This window comes from Mycteria americana, chromosome 3, assembly GCF_035582795.1.
Source record: "Mycteria americana isolate JAX WOST 10 ecotype Jacksonville Zoo and Gardens chromosome 3, USCA_MyAme_1.0, whole genome shotgun sequence".
Lineage (NCBI taxonomy): Eukaryota > Metazoa > Chordata > Aves > Ciconiiformes > Ciconiidae > Mycteria > Mycteria americana.
The window spans coordinates 98,117,777-98,138,352 of NC_134367.1; the positions used below are offsets into that span (position 1 = coordinate 98,117,777).

Sequence of the window (20,576 nt, forward strand, 5' to 3'; positions counted from 1 at the left end):
AGACAGGCATAATATTCGTTGGCAGAGCTTCTCTTGGGGTCAGATTAGTTAGTTTTGATCACTCTCTCCTCCCCAGCCCATAGCCCACCTATCTGTGACTTGCAGAGTACCACTGCTGTACCGACGGGCAGAAAGCAGCTGTCCTGATTACACTCAGCACAACTGGGGATGCTTCCTGCAACCACAGCCCTACGCACGATGAGCATGCAATCACTGGATGGGGAATTCCAGTGGAGAGCACCGTCCCACAGGCGCTGATGGTCCACCAGCAAGTGTTGCGCTGCTGACGTGCCATTTTTGGGAGGAGGTGTAACTAGCTATGTCACCCTGCAGAGCAGGCTGAAAATAGGATTGCACTCACTGTGCCATGTGGCTCAGTAGTATGTCAGGACATGTATTTTTAGGAAATTCCTCCTTTGGGCAGAAAGGGTGAAGTGCTTGGCCTGGTTTGCAGGCTGCTGGCTTTGCCCAGATCTTTCATACTAGAGTGTGGGAGCATGTTAGCCACCAGTCGGTCTGTGGATGCCCTTAGTGCCTGGATACAGTGCTAGTCCTAGTTACCTATTGATCAGGGTGGCTGGGGAAGGGTCAAAGACAGCTGGTCTGCTGCTGTGCTTTTCTTTGCTTCAATGCATGCACGCTTGCGCTCTCTCCTTGCTGGTGCTTTTCAGAGAGGGAACTGACCTCCAACAGATCGGGGATGGAGAAAAAAGTAAGGAAGATCAATGTCTTGGGAAGAATATAGTCTCTGAGGAGCAGCAATAAAAATGTACCTTGCAGAATGAATGTGTGAGGGGAATAGGGAGCTCAGAGAAGACAGCTCATGCAGAGGAGAGAGAGAGAGAGGGAAAAGCAGACGGTAAGTAGGGGATTTAAATAAGCTTCTGGAGAGGCAAAGAGGAGTCTGACTTGGTGAAGTACTTTTTGGGTGCAGCGTAATGAAAAAATGCAGTACATCTCCATGCCCAGACAGTTACTGATGCATAGACAGTGCTGTGACTTGTCTGACCCCAGGAGAAGGATGAGTAAGGCAGCGCTGGACTCGGAATCAAATTCTTCTCTCTGACAGACACTTGCTGGCTTCCTCCTTTCCCCAGAACATCATTCCTATCAGGCAGCATGTGTTCAGCTCCAGCATCTGGGTTGTGATTTTTTGGCAGCTGCACAAAATCTCTGCTATTAAATCCCACCTGCCAGTCTCATGTCTGCTCCCACAGACCTTTGCCTGTTAGCAAATGTTTCAAAATCACACTGCCAGGCACAGCACATCATTCTGCAATTCTACCTCAGGCAAAAACCCTCACGCAAGGACTTATTTTAACTTCAGTGGACTGCAGGAGGGAAAGGCTAGAGGACAGGCCTCTGGATCACAGGCAGCAGTATTCATTTAGGTCATGGTTTGCACTGCATTCTTTTCAGCACTAATGTAAAACAGCTATTTTTCCCTTGAATTATCTGAATAATACTATTTTGTCTGTGACATTTTAAGAAGCTTTCTTTTGAGACATGTTCCGTGCTGTCTCTGTGCAGTAAGAGAATTTGTGAACTTTGTTCACCAGAATGTGTTCATGTGAAGGCGTTCTTCCTTTCTTTACAAATTCTTCCTTTCCCTTCTCTTGCTTCTTAGCAGTCCCAGATGAGCAATGCCACCAATGTGACGTGTGCATACTGTACGTCGCTTGATTGTTGAAACAGTTCATTAGTAAACAAAATGCTGAAATACAGCTTGCTCATCTATCCTGGATAAGAGATCTATCCACAGAAATAACTGCAATTTTTAATTCTGTATGGGGAGAGAGGATTTAAACCTGCACATAAATCATCTGCTATAATATTTCACAATCTGACTTTCCCCAGCATGAACCTAGGCAATGGGGCTGTGCTTTTGGTGCAAAGGACAATATCTCTTGGAGGTGATCTAAGCTACTTGATTATGGTATCTCTAAAATTGCAACAAAAGAGACAATCAGTGCTTTTTGATGTGGACATCTGTCAGCAGAGAAACAACTGCTAATTGTCATGTAATAACCACACCAGACACTTCCACAGCAGTCATTTTTCTGGAAGTCAAGCATGAAAAAAACTGTTACTCATCCAAGCGCCAAGCATATTTTGTCCGGATCTGGCTGCATTTCTGCAACTGTTTAAAACTCCAAAGTGATATGATGCTCTTTCATAGATGGATACTTGAGATCAAAACATTTAGCCAAAATATAGCAGTCAGTAATTGTTTTTGTTGGCACGTGATTAAGGTATTTAGCTTTATACTCTAATATTTGCATTTTAGTTTTAGAAGCAATGTAGGTATATGGAGAAAAGGTGCCGATATTCTTACATAAATACAAGCACATGGGATTTGTAGAGAACTGGTTCAGCAGCACAACTATCTAGCTGCACTTCACCATTCAGGAAAGTCCTCACTCCTACAGAAGCACCATAGGAGCTGCCAGTTTGGCAGGTACATGGCTCTACATGAGCTCTGTACGATGTTAAAGCAGTACAGTGCTGTCTAAAACCATGTGCGGGGAGGAATAGCTAATTCTCTCTTTTATTAAAGAATTGCCTCTAGACAGCCTGCCATCTATAAAAACCATACACGTGATTTCCCAAAGCATCTGCATACCTCCTTTGCAGGCATGGGCTCATCAGCCTGTCACTTAATTGAAGAGAACAGAAAAAATGGCTGCAACCTCTCCAGAGACACCAGGTAAGGGGATGACTTGTAATGACTAGTAACCTGAACCAGGTTTGTATTAACCAAAAACTTCTGTAGAGTATCTCTTGTTGAGATGGCACCAGAGCTGCCTGCACTACAGACCGGTTATTTTGCTGGTTACATAGTTTGTCAGTAGTCTAATGATGGATACTGTATTTGGAGGAGGGAAAAACACATTTTCTTGACAACTGCCAGAGGAAAAATATTGGATCATCAGCAAAGAGGGTAAAATCAATCTCTCATGATTTTCAGCAAACCAGTGAAAAAACTCAACTGCCTAAATATAATGAACTGGGTAACTCCTGCAATCACACAGAAACGTACACATCAGATACATTTCAGTGCTGCCCACAGACCTGAGCAAAAAAAAAAATTAAATCGCAAACACTGTGAAGTCTTTTTAATCCATATGGAGTGAAGAGGACATTTACAGAGCAGTACAACCCCTAGCATTGCATTCATTCCCGAGTCTAGCAAAGCCCTTTCACTTTAATGAGGTTGGTCTGCCTCTGTGCTAGGAAGAATGGGCACGGGTACGTTAAATGAACCAGCCTGCGTCTCTGAGATGCAGAGGGAGGCAGCAATGTGGAAAAGACCCGTCGTGCAGCAGTACAACACGAGTCCAGCGCTCATGTGTCTGGGGAGCACTGGAGACAGCGAGCGAGGGAGACGTGCATCTTCGGTTGTTGTGTCAAAGCCTCAACAAAACCCAGGCTGCAGCAGCAGCCCCTGATGGGGATGATATACTTCTAAAACATTTACATTTTCAGCAGGATGTTTCTAATTAAACTCAATTGGTTTGAACACCTGCTGGGAGTGACTGCTCTGCACCTCATCTCCCTCTCCTACTTCAGCACAAAGAGGATCCAACTGCCTAGGCTATCACATAGCACCGTGTTCCTTTTCTGCACTGACAGTAATTGAGAAAAAGAATGGCAACAGCCATGTTTTGTGTTTGCTACTGTTCTAGGAAGCACGTTCTCTTCTCTTCTCTGCTCCCCCCCCCCCCCCCAGTGCATAAGACTGCCTAGGTTTTACAGCCCTTTTACGAGATGGGGATTGACAGGGCTTTGTGTAGTTTCCCGACTGTAGGGCATCATGATTGATACCAATAATAAATCCCTCAGGACTGAGGAAAGTACCCGTACAGATCCTGACAACGATCAGATCGATGGGGAAAGGATGGTATTGAAGCATGCTATGGTTAGTAGTGCAAGGCAGAACAGCCAGCTGTCACTTATTAAACGCTTTTTAGCCCAACTTACAGGCACAGCCTGACTTGAACATTTTAAGAAAGGGTTTTATTGATACTGTGTTATATTGTCTGAGGTATTTATGGTTTTGCCCGGAAAGGTCTAAGACAATCAAACCTTCAGAGAAAGCTGCTGAAATTGTGTGGACAGCCAGCAGGACTTCTGCTTTGTGACTGCTGTCCTAGGCTCCCTTTCTGCATCTTTAGGGAGCCAGCACTTGTCAGTGAGATGTAAGTCATGCCTCAAAAGAATACTTGAATGTATTGGCCTTGTGGTACTGTGGCGTTGCCCTGCTCTGAAATGAGAAAAATGCATTTACTGTGCTGTGGCAGCAGGTCAGCATCCCAAATGTTCTCCCCTCCAACAAGCTCGCTGGGTCAGAATAATTCTGTTTTGGATTGTACAGGACAGTCTCCTGGGTAACATGCTTCACAGCAATGCTCGGGGGGAACACGCCCTTGAATGCAAGGCAGTCAATGAGATTTATAATTACCATGTTTTATAACCTCGTTCATTCAGGCAAGGAAGGATACTGCTGAAGAGATCGCAAACAAGAGAAAGGATAGATTTGCAGCTATATAAATAGTTGTTAATATGATTTGAAACCTGGATGGCAGAAGGCACTCTTCTGTCCACTGTGCTGGCCAGCATAACACAAAAAATGCACAGACTAGCTTTAAACTGAGGCAGCAGTAGAGCATGAAACTCTGACTTCAGCTACCCTCTCCCAGAGAAGAGGATGTAAAATCCACTCTGTATCACCAAAATCTTCGGATTGCCTTAAGCAAGGTCTTGGCTCAAGGCCAGGTCCCAGCTGTCCCTGTAGCGATAATGACCGCCCTCCCTCTGGGTGCTGAGCACGAGCAGAATCCAGCTGCATTTTCACACAGGCACACATGTAAATTGCCTGAACACGGTGGCGTTAACGCTTCTGGGATGACAAACTAAACCTAGAGCTGTCTCATCAACAGCAAGCTCCACGCAGAATAGGTTTTATTTTCGGAAAAGCCTGGAGGTAAAAAAAATAAAATCTCCTGATACAGTTTATCTGATGCTTTGTTTTTGAGTGTCCTTGATGCATAACAGCATGCTATCATCTCTAAAGATTAAAAACAATCCCTTCTTATTGCTCTGCTGGGTATTTTCAAAGAAATTCATGCACAGATGAAAACAAATAAAAACAATGCCCAATGGCTCTGCAGAGATCCTGGGCCTCTAGTTTCAGGTAGTCTGGAGACAATTTTAAACAAACACGGACCTCTTAAATCCTTGGCTACAGCTCCCGTGAGGACATGCTGGCAAAACTTCAGTAGCTTTAATAGGGTGAGGCTGGTTGAGGATTTTCAACATCATCTCCATTTTGTGGTTTTTAGGGCGTAGCTTAACTAGGATCTAGAGCTTATCATGTGCAATGCTGGATTTTCATTATTTTTTGAACTGGAGCTTCAAGTTAAATAACACCACCTTTGTTCAGGCTTGGTTTAAACAAAGTTAAGTAACACCACCTTTGTTCAGGCTTGGTTTAAACAAAAACTCAGAGTAACTAGGTTGGTTTTCATGATGTTAAGGTCTGGGGTTTTTGATGGACTAAGGCATGGGTGGAGAAAGTCACCTCCCTATCACCAGAGCAGGATTAGGGCCCAAAATGACAGAACTAAATACAGTATAAACTGAGAGCGCCTCAGGCTCTGATGAAGGAACAGTTCAGCTCGCTTCAGTTAATGTGTCTTTTGCTTTTACCCACTTGGCTTTATTGTTCAGAGGGTCTGGCCCAGTAGGAAAATGAAATCCCTCCCCCAGCTTCCATTCTGCTTCCAGCCTTTGCTGCTGGCTAGCTCTGATGGACAGCTGCAGGACTTTCTTCAGGAGAAATCTGCATGACACTGCTGCACTTCAGAAAAGTCTGAAAAGGGGCTTTTTTCTTTTTCTTTGCTCCTGCTTAGGCACTAGCTTTGCTCAGGCTGAAAAACACTCTGTAAAGGTATACTTGAGGGTCTGATTTTTAAAGGCTGGGCAAACTTGTTCACAAAATCACTTGCAAGGCAAAATAACTCCAGACAGAACTAGCATAAGATGCTCGTGCCAAAGACATGGTGTGAATATTGATTTAAGGGTGGCAGTGGCAGGGAGGATAACAGGGACAATATTGAATACAAAACTGTGCTCTGCCACTGATAAACAGCCCCACGACGCAGTGTATCACAATGCATAGAAAGGAAGCCACAGCAGGTCACGTTCAGATTGTACCTGTGGCACAGTTTCATTCCATTTAAAAAAAAAAAATCTCTTATTTTTTCAATTAACTGTATAACTGCTGTGTACTGCCCACCTGCTTTTGCTGCTGCTGAAGTCTGTTTGCTCTTAAGTCTGTATGCTGGCTGGGTGTTGAAACTGCCCTCAAGTTTTTGGACAGCAGTATCTAAAAGAATCCTCCCCTGGCCTCCCCTCACCCTCTTTAAGGGGTTAGACTTGTTGCTTACCAAATACTTTGTCCTCGTTAACCTTGGCCATACCCTGTCCTTTGCTGTGGAGGCCAGGGCTGCTGACCACAACTGCCGTTAGTTGGTTGCGTGCGGTGTAAGAGCACTACCAGCAGCACTTAATCGCAGAAAGCCAGTTGCTTTCAAGGCCTTCATTGCCTCTTCTTCTTCAGATGGGGATTAGTGGAAGCACAGCAGCTTTGTTTGGGATAGTTACTTTTTATCTCTTCCCTGATTTACCTCTTGAAGTGCTGATTTCCCAACAACCTGGAAGAGCTATGGAAGCATCAGGTTCTTGTGTTGTGTGCAGTAAGTGAGGGACAGTAATGTTTTAAGGACAGTTGCTTAGGCTTGTCAAAGCTATACGTAGCAGTGCTAGCCATTTGGGGAAGGAGGTGGCATCCAGACCTACGAAACTGCTTTTCTAACCCCCTTCCTTGAGAAAAACATATCCTATCTAACATCTCAAGCCTAGGTAGCGTTAAAGGTACAGCATAGGTTTTTCTTCCTTGCCCCAAGCACTAGGATATGCTGCCATAGACCTAAAAGCCATCATAATTCCTTTTAATTTGAAAGGTTTCACTGTCAGCTCTGTGGTATCTGAGCAAGGGAAGTCTCCTCTAAAGGGAGCTCTCTTCTAATAGGAGATGCAGAGAAGCAGTCCCTCTGGTTCTTCTCAAACAGCGACAGGCTCTATGACCACTGAGATGGAAAAAGTTTGCAAGTCATCTAGTTCAAAGTATGCAAAAATAGCAGGGCTGCACTTCCAACAAGGCTGCTGTTCTGTCCCTATTTGATGCCAGCTTGTGAGAGTGAAATTGCACAGTGCAAGACTCTCAAGATTTAATCCATTTACAGAATTTCAGTTGTATAAATTTGATTTGAAAGGATTTGCACTACATGTATATATCATGACTTGTCATAGCTGCCTGCATTGATACTACGTTATGTGAGTGGTCTTATTGCAGAGACTAGCTACACTGATAAAATCACTTAGAACAGCTGACGAAGCTAAAAATAAATTTATAAGAAATAGGCTGCCTTTTGGCTCAAGGATCTCACATATGCACCATTTTTACTTTGTGATGCTGCTATTTTCAATGCTGCTATTTTATATTTGCTGGTTTGGGAAAGCTGATTTCAAACAATGGGTTACTTCTAAACCATTTCCTTTGATTGTTCTTCATTCACTATTCAAAGCAAGAGATTAGTTAAAAATGGTATACGCTTCCAGTCTATCTGATTTGATGTGTCAGTCCGTAAATAATATATAATAGAGAATTTCTCAGAGAACTCAAAATCTATGAGCTGAGAAAGTCTTCTAACCACTGGTGACTATAGTGATATTCAAAGAAAAATAATTTAAAGCTGCAGAAATGTGAAATTAACACTTATCTCAAATACTTGCACGATCATTTATCATTAGTGAAAAGCAGTTCTGAGCTTTCAAGGTTGCTTGTTTGACCTGTTTGTGGTATTCTAGGAACAACAGCAAGGGATCCTAAAGTGAGGGTTTCTGCTCCTGAAGCCTTGAAATCCCCAGGGCTTGTGTGTTTTATCAGTCTCTCTCTACCTTTATTTACTTTTCTTGCTCTCAAGGCAAGACACTTTTCAGGCAAACAGGATACCAAATGGTCCATGAACCCAGTGCCAAAGATACTGCAGGCACTTTTGCTCTTAACATGCATGAAATATGTGCAGAATCTCTTACTCTCACTGAAGTCACAAGGAGAACCGCTATCTCCTTGTACCTGCAGAGCCTGTCCTGAACGATCCTCGTGTACATAATCTCAGTGCAGAAAAGATTTAAAAGCTGTGGGGTCTGGCTGTATGTTAACAAGTCGATACACTCTCCTACAACATCAAGCTTTGAGCCTCACAATGTAGTACACAATCATATATGACTTTAGAAATGCTTTACTGTGGCATTTGTTTAATTTGACCTAGCTTCATTTATCTGTATTAGTCAGTCACTCCTGTGCTCTGCCGAGCTGCAAGTGACAGCCTCAAAGAGAAAACATCACTGCCTGCCAATCTGGCACAAAAATTACTGTAACTAGAAGTTCAGAAATTCTAGAGATTTTGTTTAGATGCAAGGGAATAATACTGCTCTCCTAGTAAAAACCATACAATCCCATAGCAGTGCCAAACCTGCTTGCCATTAGCTGCTTTGGGAAACACTGCCCAGGGGAATATTTACATAAGCTAACCTTTCTCCTTGTTTAAAAAAAATAATCACAATCTCAGAGCTGCTTGAGAATTTATTTTAAATGCAATTCATAGTTCATCCTTCGCTACCAATTAGGTTTGGCCGGGTTGGTATATTATGTGTAAATGTGCTGAACAAGTGCTATATTTCAGCCATATACTGCCTCTTTAGTGCTAGTTCATGTCATGTTCAATGCAGGTGTTAGGGTCTGTAATACATAGATTGGCTTGACAGGTTATGGAGAAGAAGGGGGATCTGTCTCTCCTTGTGTTACAAGCAACAGAGACCACAAGGATAAGTTTGGCACCGAATGGCAACAGCATTTGCCATGCTAGTAAATGGAATAGCAGCTTTTCATGACTCCCAGGGTTAACAGCCCCAGATACATGACAGCCAAAGCACAGGTAGTGGTTTCCCAGTGGCTTTCCATTTCAGGTATCCAGTGCTGCCCTCAGCCTCCCGCTCTACTTGCTTCAGGATCACTAACTGCTTACAAACAAGGCTTCACTCTTTCAACAAATTAGACTCCTCCTGCCCTGGCCTGGCTAGTTCTGCAAGGAAAGTCCTCTTAAGAATCTGGCTCATTTTCTTACTCCGCTCTATTCTGGGGCACAGCCCACTTACCAAATGGCGTTGGGGACCTGTCCCCTTTCCAAAGCACCAGACCCCAACCAGAAGAGATTGCTCAAGGGATGCAGAAGATGGTTCTTCCATCTAGGGTTTCATAACCAAATTTGAGCCTGTTAAACCAGCTGACACTACATTTCTTGTAGCTCTGAGGCACACAAACGTGTGTGCGTACACACATACACACACATTTGCTTCCCTGCTGTAGGCCACAGAGGATGATGCCAGAACCATTCCAGCAGCTTGCCTGTTTACAAACACTGAAAACACAAAATCATGAGGTCACACCAGGGTCCCTCCTACCGAAGGTGTCTTATTCCAACAGCTTTCCAATGACTAGTGATTTCCCAACAGGCCTAACTTTATCACATTTCTCTGCTTTTGTTCATGTTGCCTTGGGCAACACCATTCCTTACTGTCTACAATGCGGAAAAAATACTGAACACCGTGTGGCTTTCTGTACAAAGGGCACTGTGGGTTACTGAAAAATTCAGAGTTGATACCAAAATCTCAGCATAACTTAGAGATAGCAGCTCTATATTTTATTTAAGTACTGACCAAACTTAATCTTTCACTTATTCTGAGTGTAAAAGCCTTACTTGCTGTAAGCAATCATTATGTGTGATTCACCTCTGGCCCTTAACGACGCAGGTCTTGCTTGTCACTTCAGTGCCTCAGTCTCGCTGGAGCTTTAAGAGGAATTGCAGTTGCTGAACAGTGACATCTTGCACCTGGGATGGAATAACCCCATGCAACTGCACGGGCTGGATGCCAACTGGGGAGAAGCAGCTCTGCAGAAAAGGACGTAGGGATGCTGGTGGACAACAACTGAGCAGGAGTCAGCAGGGCGCCCATGCGGAGCTGAAGGCTAATGGCATCCTGCGCTGCATTAGGTAATGCATCACAGCAGACTGAAGTAATTATTCCCTTCTATTTGGCATTTGTGAGACAGGATCTGGAGTGCTGTCACCAGTTTTGGGTTCCCCAGTCCCAGAAAGATTATGATAAACTGGAGAAGGGCATGTAAAGGGCCACTGAGATGGCTGGGGGGACCATGATATTATGAAGAGTCCGAGAGGAGCCTTTCCCTCTCCAGGCTAAGGAGATATCCGATTGCCATCTTCAGCTACCTAATGGATGACTGGAAAAAAGATGGGACTAAACTTCTCAGAGCTGCTCAGTTGCCACAGATTAAGGTGCAGCAAGGGCAATTCTGGTTGATTAGCTATTAAGAAAAAATTCTTCACAAGGAGTGGTGCAGCATCAGAACATGAGCCCAGAGAGGAGATGGAATACTCATCCTTGGAAATACTCAAAGCTCAGCTGGACATGGCCCTCAGCAACCTGCTCTATATTTGAAGTTGGCCCCACTGTGAGCAGAAGGTGGGACCAGATGACCTCCAGAGGAAAGGCCCTTTCTCACCTAAATTATTCTATGATTCTAATGTGCCTCATGACATGTGTGCTAAGATATTAAGCGCACTTAATGTATCATCACTGGTGTCAGGTATCATCAACACTTTCATCAGCTGGAACACTGCCAAGCTGACTCAAATACTGTACATCTTGTCTAAACGCAATTAAAAAGGCACATGGCAGTTTCTGTGTATCTCAATTAGCCTTGTACCATGCAAGTTGACATTCAAAATTAGCTGACTTGGAGGCCTGTTCCCCACTCAATTCAGAGCTTATATTCAGCCTGCCTGGTTTGTTGTAAAACTTACTAAGGCTCACAAAGTAAGTCCCTCCTTCAGAGTCACATTAACCACAATTTGGATTTTGGGGGAATCAAAGCAAAGCTCACACAGTACAAACCTAATGAATCAAACCCTAAAAGATCAATGCTCCTGAATAAAGCAGCAAACCTCACATAGAGCTCCACAGAACTGCCTCTTCTTTTATTGCTCTGCTCTTAGGATGCAAGAGGGGCAGCGGGCAGTGATGTCTCTCCCACATTGGCATCTATTATTGTAATGCTAAGTGCTAGCTCCAATCACCCCCGTAATCCTGTTTGGGAAGCTCTGCTACAGCATTTACGTTCTTATCTTTGTTTAGTCAATGCTGGCAAATAAAAGCATAAACAAATAATCTCCACTGTACAGCTTGGCACTACTGAGATGCTGCCATGTGTGTTCTAGTTGATTTTTATTTGCAGTCTCTTATGCTGGTGACAATCTTGGAACACAGATACAGCCTGGTAAGTGATGCAACTGTAAACCTGGTGTTTTTATGAGCCTACTCTTTGTATTAAAATGAATGCTAAACAGGTGAATGCAAGCAATGAGAGAACTGGTCTAAATATAAAAACATCAATGCAGTCATTTCTCTGGAACAAGTCAATGTAATTTCACCTCATTTTCCTGCCTTAGGCCATGCATCAGATACTCAACTGCCTCATGTGACTAATTTAAAGAGGTACGTGATCTATACAAACATAGGCACCCACTTTAATTGCCTTTAAAGACACCCACAGTGTCCCTATATCTTCAGGGGAATAATAGAGGTAGACTCTTCCACAAGGCAATGCAGAACAGGAGCCTAACAAAAGGCTTAGAAAAGTCCCTCTCTCTGGGCAACAGGTGGAGAGAGTGACCAACACATCTACCTAAGCTAAAGGCTGAAAACTAGGCAATGTGAATTTTCACCTAAGACTTAAAAGCACTTAAAATGGAATTGCCACCTCGGACTCTCAGAAGCGAAGAGGAAGTATAAAAGCCTATTGTTTTGTTTATTTCTTACAAAGCCGATGGCTGTTAAGTAAAGCATGACAGAAAAATTACTACCCACCCAACTTCCCAAAATACTAGTACTGAGGACCGATTTAGGCAAACATTATATTCGACAATGCCAGTGAACTGCATGACTCCAGAGGGCAACCGCAAGACAGAGATGCTCAAGCCTGTTTCTGATTAAGCAGCTCCCAGTTGGTATGCTGCGCCCAACAACTGTCTCCAGTCCGTGCCCTTCCTGATGGAGGAAAGGCTTGGCTAACTACATGGGTCATAAATCTCCCCACTGAAAGGTGATTAGCTTGAAAATCCCCTGTTGTTCTGTCAGGAAGCCATACAAAAGAGTTGCAAATCCATTAAATTACATCTTGCAGATATGTATCTAAGGAGAATACATGGTATTTGGTGATATATGGAAACTACCGCATTATACCTTCAGACAGCTTATACGAGTATCTCTTTCCAAATTAACATTCTTGCCATCTGATTCTCATTAGACTCACTCAACTGTTCCGTTAATCTTCTATTTTTCCTCCCAAGGGATTAACATTGATTTTTTTGTCTTGCACACACACAGGAAGGTCATACTGTTTCCTACAGGGTGGATTCATTCAATAAGGAACTACGCTATTAAACCTGACTTGACGTTATTGTCGATAGAGCTGAGCTGCCACAATGCTGCTTATTTTTAAGAGAATTTCAATGCAACTCTCCTGGGTCCAGCTACATCCATCATGCCACTCCATGATACACGCAAGTCACTTGACAACTCATTAAAAATATATATTAAAAAAATGGAGGTCAGGGCTGTGTTCCAGGGAAGCCCTACTAACGTTCAAACTCCACATCTAATTTAAAAAATAATAAAACTCAAAATAATTACAAAATGCTTCTGGGAATAGAAGTTCTTCAACGTAGAAAGGAAATAGGAAGGCAGGACTGCAGGTGGGCCTGCAAGACATTTTTAGCTGGACACTCTGGGTTTCAGGTCACATCTGAGGGCAGTATGAATTCAGTCACTGGTGGTCTGGGCAGTGCAGCCTGCACACCAGAATGGGCAAGTGCTGTTTTGGGTCTGGTTAAGTCCTGCTTACAGGGACCTTTGGAGCTGCCCCCTCCCTTCCTCGTAAATTGATCCAGCTCCAGCATAAGAGGGGTCAGATTGTTCTTCTCCATCTCATCCTGCAAGGCTGCTCCAGAACCTCTCTGCACCGATAGCTGGAAACCCTCTTCAATCTCCAGGGCCAATTTATAGCAGATAAAGCTGCATCCTTTAGTTGATTCAGCTTTTCTCTCCTCACAGCTTTCACTATTTGTTTCCACACGTACCTGCAAAGAGCAAATGTATCCCTTCCCAGTCTTTGTTTTGCTACCCTGACAAGTCAAGCTCTCTCTTGCCCATCCCTGACCACCATAGGCAATTTGGGTTTTTTTCCCTGCTCTTTTTCCAGCTGGGCCTTCTCTTTCTTCTGCAAAACATAGGCAGAAGTCTGCCTTCTGAGCATTTCTGCAAAAACATAGGCAAAAGTCACATTAGCAATATTAAACAGCAGCTCATTGATAGACCGAAGCTTTATGGAAGCATGGGGAAGGACGAGAGGAAAGGAGCAAGAGGAGTGTTTTCAACACGTAAAAAATGCACAAGTTTAGATGTCACAAAGAACAAACAGGAAACCTGTATTAAGTTCCTGCCTCGGGAGTCAAATTTTCCAAAGTGCTGAGGAGTTCCTCCCAATTTCTTGGTCCTGGATTGTTTCTTCTGTTGTTTTCAGACAATCTTTCAACACCACTGGAACAAGCTTCTGACCTAAGTGCACTTTCAGATTCTTTGTAGTGAATTTTACCTTTCTTGGATAAAACAGCAAATAAATAGCACTGAAAGAGCCTTCTGGGGCAAATCAAGGTTGGGCTCATCTCCTGCAGAAATCTGCAAGGCAGGGAAGGACAGAAAAGGAAGAAACACCCTGTTGAATGGCTAACGGAAGAGAAAAGAAGTGATTTTAACCGTCTTTGAGTGGTCAGTGCTTTACCTTTTATTTTATAGGTATTTTAAACTAAGCAGCAGTCTGTGCTTTTTGCTGTTTCTTCTATGTCCCTTCCAATTCTTTCCCCTCCCCTTCTCTCTTATACACCTATATATCACCATTTGCCTGTTCTCCAAATGTTCTGGAGAAATGCAATGCACTGAACAGAAAAAAAATTGTGAGAAAAATTGTTAACAGCATATAGGGATTTCCCCACATCGAGGGAAAACTTATGGGGTGGGCTAAACTGTTTAAATGTTTTGTACTATCAGAGTAGTCCAAAAATATCCTGTTGGAGACTAGGACTTAGCAAATTCACCCTTCCAGTGTTTTCTTATACACTCCATATTAGGCAGACCTAAGAGAGCCCCAGAGTCTGTAGGCTCTCCAAGCTGCATCACAGAAGACGTCACTGGTCTTCCTTTGGGTTGTTAGAATCTCCTGTTGACTGTCACTATTACTTACTTAATTAAGGAAAAAAAAAAGCAAGCCACTTTGTTCAAGGTTGCTCCATTTTTGGAAAGGCTTGTAATGACTGTCTACTCGAATGCTTTTTCTTCCTTTAGGTCTGTCATCTCTCTCAAAAATCCAAACCCCTTCTCACCAGGGGAAACTGCAGAACTGTACTGGTACAAATATATTCTGCTTGCACTGAATTTGCAGAGCAGAAGGATACATTTGCTGTCAGAGAAAGGAAGCACACTCCCTCCCCCCCTGCAAAAAGCTATTTTTTGCAGGCGTTGTCACATCTTACCCCCAGGAAGAGAAGAGGGCTGTGCTAGAAAGTCCTCAGATTCACATTTGCTTCTGTTTACTCTGTCCTTCACAGCACCGCTGTAACAATTTATCAATACAATGGAGGGCAAGGCACAACACACAGGCAAGGCAGACTCCTCTAATGAAAACAAATCCTTGTGAGAGGAAGAAATAGTTCATAGATCTGCCTCCTAAATCCCACTCCCACCACAATAATGTTTTCATCACTACTTACATTTAGGGACATAAGGGTACTTGGAGCTGCAAAGCACATCATTTGTGCTGAACAGTCGCAGTACTTTGCCTAAAATAATTTGTGGTCCAAAAGCCCAAATGAATAAAGCACCATAGGAATCAAGACATACGATTAGAATAAATAAGATTTTGCGCTTTCAGAGCGCCTGTCATCTGAAAGTATGCACAGATATTAATTAAGCTCCACAAACCCCAGATGAAGTAGATTAGTAGCTTCATCCCTGTTTTACAGAGGTTTAGAATAAAGTGTGACACAATCGCAGCTGAAAGTGCAGTGGAGCTGGCCGTGCCAGGGATGGCAAGAGCCAGGGCTCCACCTCCTCTCCAGCAAATTGCCTTCAATGGAAAATGACTGAGTTGCAGTTCTTTGCTCTCTGGAAGAGAAAGGACCGATCCTGTTGCACAACAGTAGCAAAGGCATAGCCTGAAGTGTTTTGATAAATACCATGAAACAGTGCTCAGTTTGGGAAGCGAAACGAGGAGCTCGCTCGCTCTCACACATTTGCTTCGGGTGCTCTATCTCACTCGAAACCTCCACGAGATCGCCTCTGCATCAGCACCCCCCCAAACAGTCCCAATAACGCGTCTTGTGGCTTTTCGGGTTTGGAGGACATGGCATACATAATATTCTTAAGTACTTTAATCTGCAATGTTGCGTTTTATTTTTCTATTTCCATGCATTTTACTATATTATAACTCAGAAGCCACACCAACCTAGGATCTCACAGACAGAATGTAATTAAAAACTATAGTCCGTATATACACATACATCAAAACCTTAAAATAACCCTCTCTTGAAGCAGGTTCTACATACAGAAATTCTGGGTAATAAATATAAAACCACACATCTGATACCATCCAAAAATATTTAAAGTAATAAACTCAATGTATATATGTATTTAAGAAAAAAACTTTCAAAAATAGTGTTACTAGTAAAGCTTCAATTGTTTTGTATGTCAAAGAACAGTTAGAAATTAATTTTGCTGTCATTATCTACTGAAATTCAAGTTCTTATGACAGCAATTTCTTAAAGATTCCCTTTAAGTATTTGTTTAAGTAGTAGCTGTGATAATGAAAAATATTCTCAGTATCACAAAAGTAGTACAACTGTCCCCTTAGCCAAAATTATCCAGTCCCTAACTCTGCTTATCACCTTTGCCAAAACAAGAGCAGGGAGCATCAAATGAAGTTAGGAAGAAATATCTCCAGAACAGATAAAAACAGGTCGATCATTGTGTCTCTAGATACAATTATCCACCTAATTACACTTAGGACAAATGAACAGTTTTCCTAACTACAGGAGGATGCATTTTAATTGTGATGTTCAAGTCTCTGTACACAAATATAAAAAAACTGAGCAAGAAATGTCACTAGAAAATGGAAACAGACCATGGCATACTTATCTACAAAATAGCAAACAAATTGGATAAACTATGGACATAAAGCAGCTCCTTAGATGATAAATAACTCTATTAATGTGAAAACTATGCTCTTTTGTTCCCACATTTAAGCACAGAAATCATTCTAACTTCAGCTTTCAAGATAAAAATGCTTTTAATTAGGGTCCTAGCTACCTTACAAGACATACAGACCTTGGTATGATGGAGCTATGATAATTTACCCATGCTGAGAATCTGCCCCATGATTTATATGATTGCTCCATGGCAGCATGAAACAAATCCCCAAGGAAGTAATGCATGCCATCCTTAAAAATATTAAGCAATCAAGCCATGTTTTTATTATGTGAATGGATGCCTTTGAAAACAAGGATGCATGCACCATACTGTGAGGTAAAATGAAATAAATGAACAGAAATAATTCATTTCCATGTTCTAATCAGTGGAAACTGTAGTCTTCAAATTATCCTGATGCCACCAAATGCGAGTCTGGAGACAAAAGGTTGACTCTTCTACTAAAATGAACATGAAATTGCATCCTAAGTACACAATGAAGGCCAAATTAAACAGTCCAAGACTCTTTGTAAAGACTCTTTTTTTTTTTATTCAGCCCTTGCATCCAACTGAACAATTAAGAGCAGAAGATTTAAACAAAGCATCACATAGTTTTTAAACACTCAAATCTAATCAAAAGCAATGTACTTATCTTCGGCAAAAGGAACATAACCTATACAAAAACCTGTTCTCAGTCAAGCTCTTCAGCTTCTAGCATTACCAGCAGAGAGAAATTTGTGTTCCACCAGCTAAAAGGATGTCTCTGGCAAGCAGAATGATGAATATATATCAAAGACTAGAACTGCATGCTTGCTGGCTGTGTTGTATTCACAGACTGGGACACTGACATCCCTGCAAGGACCCAACACAACACCGTTACGCTGCTCACTGCTATTATAAATCACCATGCATTCATTAGAAATGCCAACCATTCAGAAAAAATCTAGCCCCTACAGGCACGAGGAGATGGAAACAGAGCTGTGATAACGAGATCAGGTTAAATACAAAACATTTGAAATAGAACGTTGTATTTGTATGAAAATGTATATAGGTAATAATTATAGGAGTAGAAGAACATGGGACTGTGAGGTTTTTTTAACATGGAGTCTATAACACTGCCTTTGAAGCTAAGCTAATTTTTGTTATAAGTGCATTATTTGTTCTAGCCTTCTCACCTTAAAAAGAACTGTAAGAAGTTCAGAGAGAGGCAACGGCAATAATGAAAAGAATGGGACTGGCTCAGTGATATCTATAAAATCAGTAATGGGAGGGGGCATGAGTAAGAATCAGTGGTATGTTATGTCTTCCAAAATAAGAACAAGGTGCATCAGTGTGGCTAGGAAGAGCTCCATCAAGAACATACAAACTTTGGCAGTTCTTTGTACAGCAGAAAGCAGTCCTGCAGGTCTCCTTGCTGAAGGGTACTGTGAATGCTGAAAGCTAGCACAGGCTCAAGACAAGTTCACGAAGGAGAAATGCACTGAATTACTAAGCAAGTAGAATCTACGTATACTTCAGAATGTCCCTGAGCTAAGTCATAACCTTAGAAGTACCATATATGCCTGCCCTGCTGTCATTCTTTCCTAGGCACTTCCTCATGCTGCTGTTGGACAGAAAGACTAGTTGAACCTCTGGTCTGACCCAGTATGGTCATGCCAATGTTACATTTAGTATCTACTTACAGAAAAAATTCCTGGTATTAGCTTCAGATTCACTTTGTGGGGATGACTGGACGGCAAGCAGCTTTGCAGAAAAGGACCTGGTGGACAAGCTGGCCATGAGCCAGCGATGTGCCCTTGCAGCAAAGGCAGCTAACGGTATCCTGGGCTGCATTAGGAGGAGTGTTGCCAGAAGGTCGAGGAAGGTGATCCTTCCCCTCTACTCAGCACTGGTGAGGCAATACCTGGAGTACTGTGTCCAGTTCTGGGCTCCCCAGTACAAGGAGGACATGGACATGCTGGACCAAGTCCAGCAAAGGGCCACTGAGATCATTAAGAGACTGGAGCATCTGTCATACAAGGAGAAGCCAAGAGAGCTGGGACTGTTCAGCCTGTAGAAGAGAAGTCTCAGGTGGGTCCTCATCAATATGGTTAAATATCTCATGGTAAAGGTGTAAAGAAGATGGAGCCAGACTCTTCTCAGTGGTATCCAGTGACTGGATGGGCACAAACTGATATACAAGAAATTCCATGTAAACGTGAGAAAAAGGTTTGTTTATTGTAAGGGTGATCAAACGCTGGAACAGGTTGCCCAGAGAGGTTGTGGAGTCTCCATCCATGGAGATATTCAAACCCCGGCTGGACACGGTCCTGGGTATGCTGCTCTAGCTGAACTTGCTTGAGCAGGGGGTTGGACTACATGATCTCCTAAGATCCCTTCCAACCTCAACCATCCTGTGATTCTGCTATGTGGCTGTACCTCCCAAACTGCATTTACCATAGGAACTTCTCCAAAAAATAACCAGGCCTTCCTGGGGAAAGGCGAAAATCCACACTAATCTTAAAAAACAAGAGTCACAAAACAGCCTACAGTCAGGTTGTTGGCCCAGCTTAGGCGACAAACTCAGGTGAGTGAGAAGCTTGTTTTTCCAACTTCAGTTGGAGGGTACTATATGACTGTAAAGCCCTTCTGCACGGCTGCCGATCTTACGTTTTGTGGTGCAGATAACAGTCCCTCTAAGAAAAAGCAGCACACTCATGATTGGCACAACCAGTGTTACCTGTATATTCTATTTGACTTGATTATGGAACAAATCAAATATATTTTCACTAGATTATGTTTTCCACACGTTTATGTGGTCACAACAGAACACAGAAATACATTATGAAGACTGCTTTCCATTTTAACCTTCACAAAACCTCACCAAACGAAACCCAATATGTATTTCACTTTGTTTTGCTATCAAGCATAGGGATGATGCAGTGCAGACAGCTACATGGCATTCTGATAACAACCTTATCATCCTTGCCCCAGCCTTCAAGAAAAGTGAGGAATCATTACAATCTTCCACTGCAATCAATAAGACTCAAGTATGAGTCAAGCGAATTTTTTTTCTTTGTTTTGACGGCATTTTTTTGTTGTTTTCATTAAATCTGGCACAGTGAAGGAGATGAGGGTGCCCATTTCCTTTCCTTTTAAATACACAATTCTCTTTCTTCTTCCCTGAACTAAAACATGTTGAGAATTGCTCTAACTCAACAAAGTGCTATGTGAGATGCATGCTGGGCAGGAGTCTTCTGAATATCTCAGCATGTTTTTATTTTATCTTGCAATATTACATATGGAGCTTTAGGACTCAAATCCACCATGCTGGCATTGATTTTCTCCTCCTCTGAATCAAAAGGGAGAATGGTACTGAATGCACTGTGGCTGGAACTAGCAAATTTCAATGTCTTTCTCTAGTGACATACAGGTAGGTGGATTTGTGTCTCGCTTTACAAGGAGGTGTCATCTGCCCTGGCTTATGTTATATTTTCTGACTTGGTTGGGCACGTGTCCGTTTTGTTATCACCGTCCCAAAGCTGTCCCAAACATGATGTATAACCAAATTTGGTACATACTGAAAGAAGTAAGCTGTAGTTATTTGGTTTAGAAATGTGCTGTCAGAGATTAGCATCTGGCATGGCTGACTAGCCACAGTGTAAGACAAGGGGATATGGGCTAAACTCTTGTTTCTGGACCAGTGAAGATATCTACTCAGTGGAAACTTCATCAGACCCCCTGGGAGGGAGAAGTGCTCTATGATCTTTGCAAGCAGGCCCCAGAAGGAGCCTGTGAAAGGGAAGAAGAAAAGAACAGGGCTGTTCTAGTAAAGGGAGGGAAGACAAAAACATGTGAGACAGAACGAAGAGAAATGTGGGGGAAAAAAACCCTAGCAAGTCCTATTTTCTAAAGAGAGCTGTGGTCTTACAGTATGTACAGTTTCTAAGGGCCAAGCCAAGCTAATTGTTTCTGACAGCAAACAGTTGTTCAACCAAAGGAGCAGCTCCACACCTCACCAGGAGTACTTTGGTACATTAGTATGCTCCCAATAGCCCCAAACCCTGATTCTATGTGTTTTTTCCAAATGAAAACAG

At 42.6% G+C, this 20,576-nt stretch overlaps 1 protein-coding gene and 1 long non-coding RNA gene across 7 annotated transcripts in view; one reads left to right on the forward strand and one right to left on the reverse strand.

The window, feature by feature from the left end:
• The window catches only part of TTC7A (tetratricopeptide repeat domain 7A), a 178,180-nt gene that overhangs the window by 12,867 nt on the left and 144,737 nt on the right, over nt 1–20,576 (reverse strand). The gene's annotated exons all lie outside the window — the stretch shown is intronic.
• Nucleotides 1–20,576, forward strand: part of LOC142407126 (uncharacterized) — a 44,233-nt gene that overhangs the window by 7,413 nt on the left and 16,244 nt on the right. The window contains exons 2-3 of one of the 2 annotated variants that reach the window (XR_012774817.1): nt 2,635–2,707; nt 9,956–10,294. The exons of the other annotated variant lie outside the window; for it this stretch is intronic. This is a non-coding gene — a long non-coding RNA (uncharacterized LOC142407126). Of the gene's footprint in view, nt 1–2,634; nt 2,708–9,955; nt 10,295–20,576 lie in introns of those variants that run through there. 2 annotated transcript variants of the gene reach the window in all.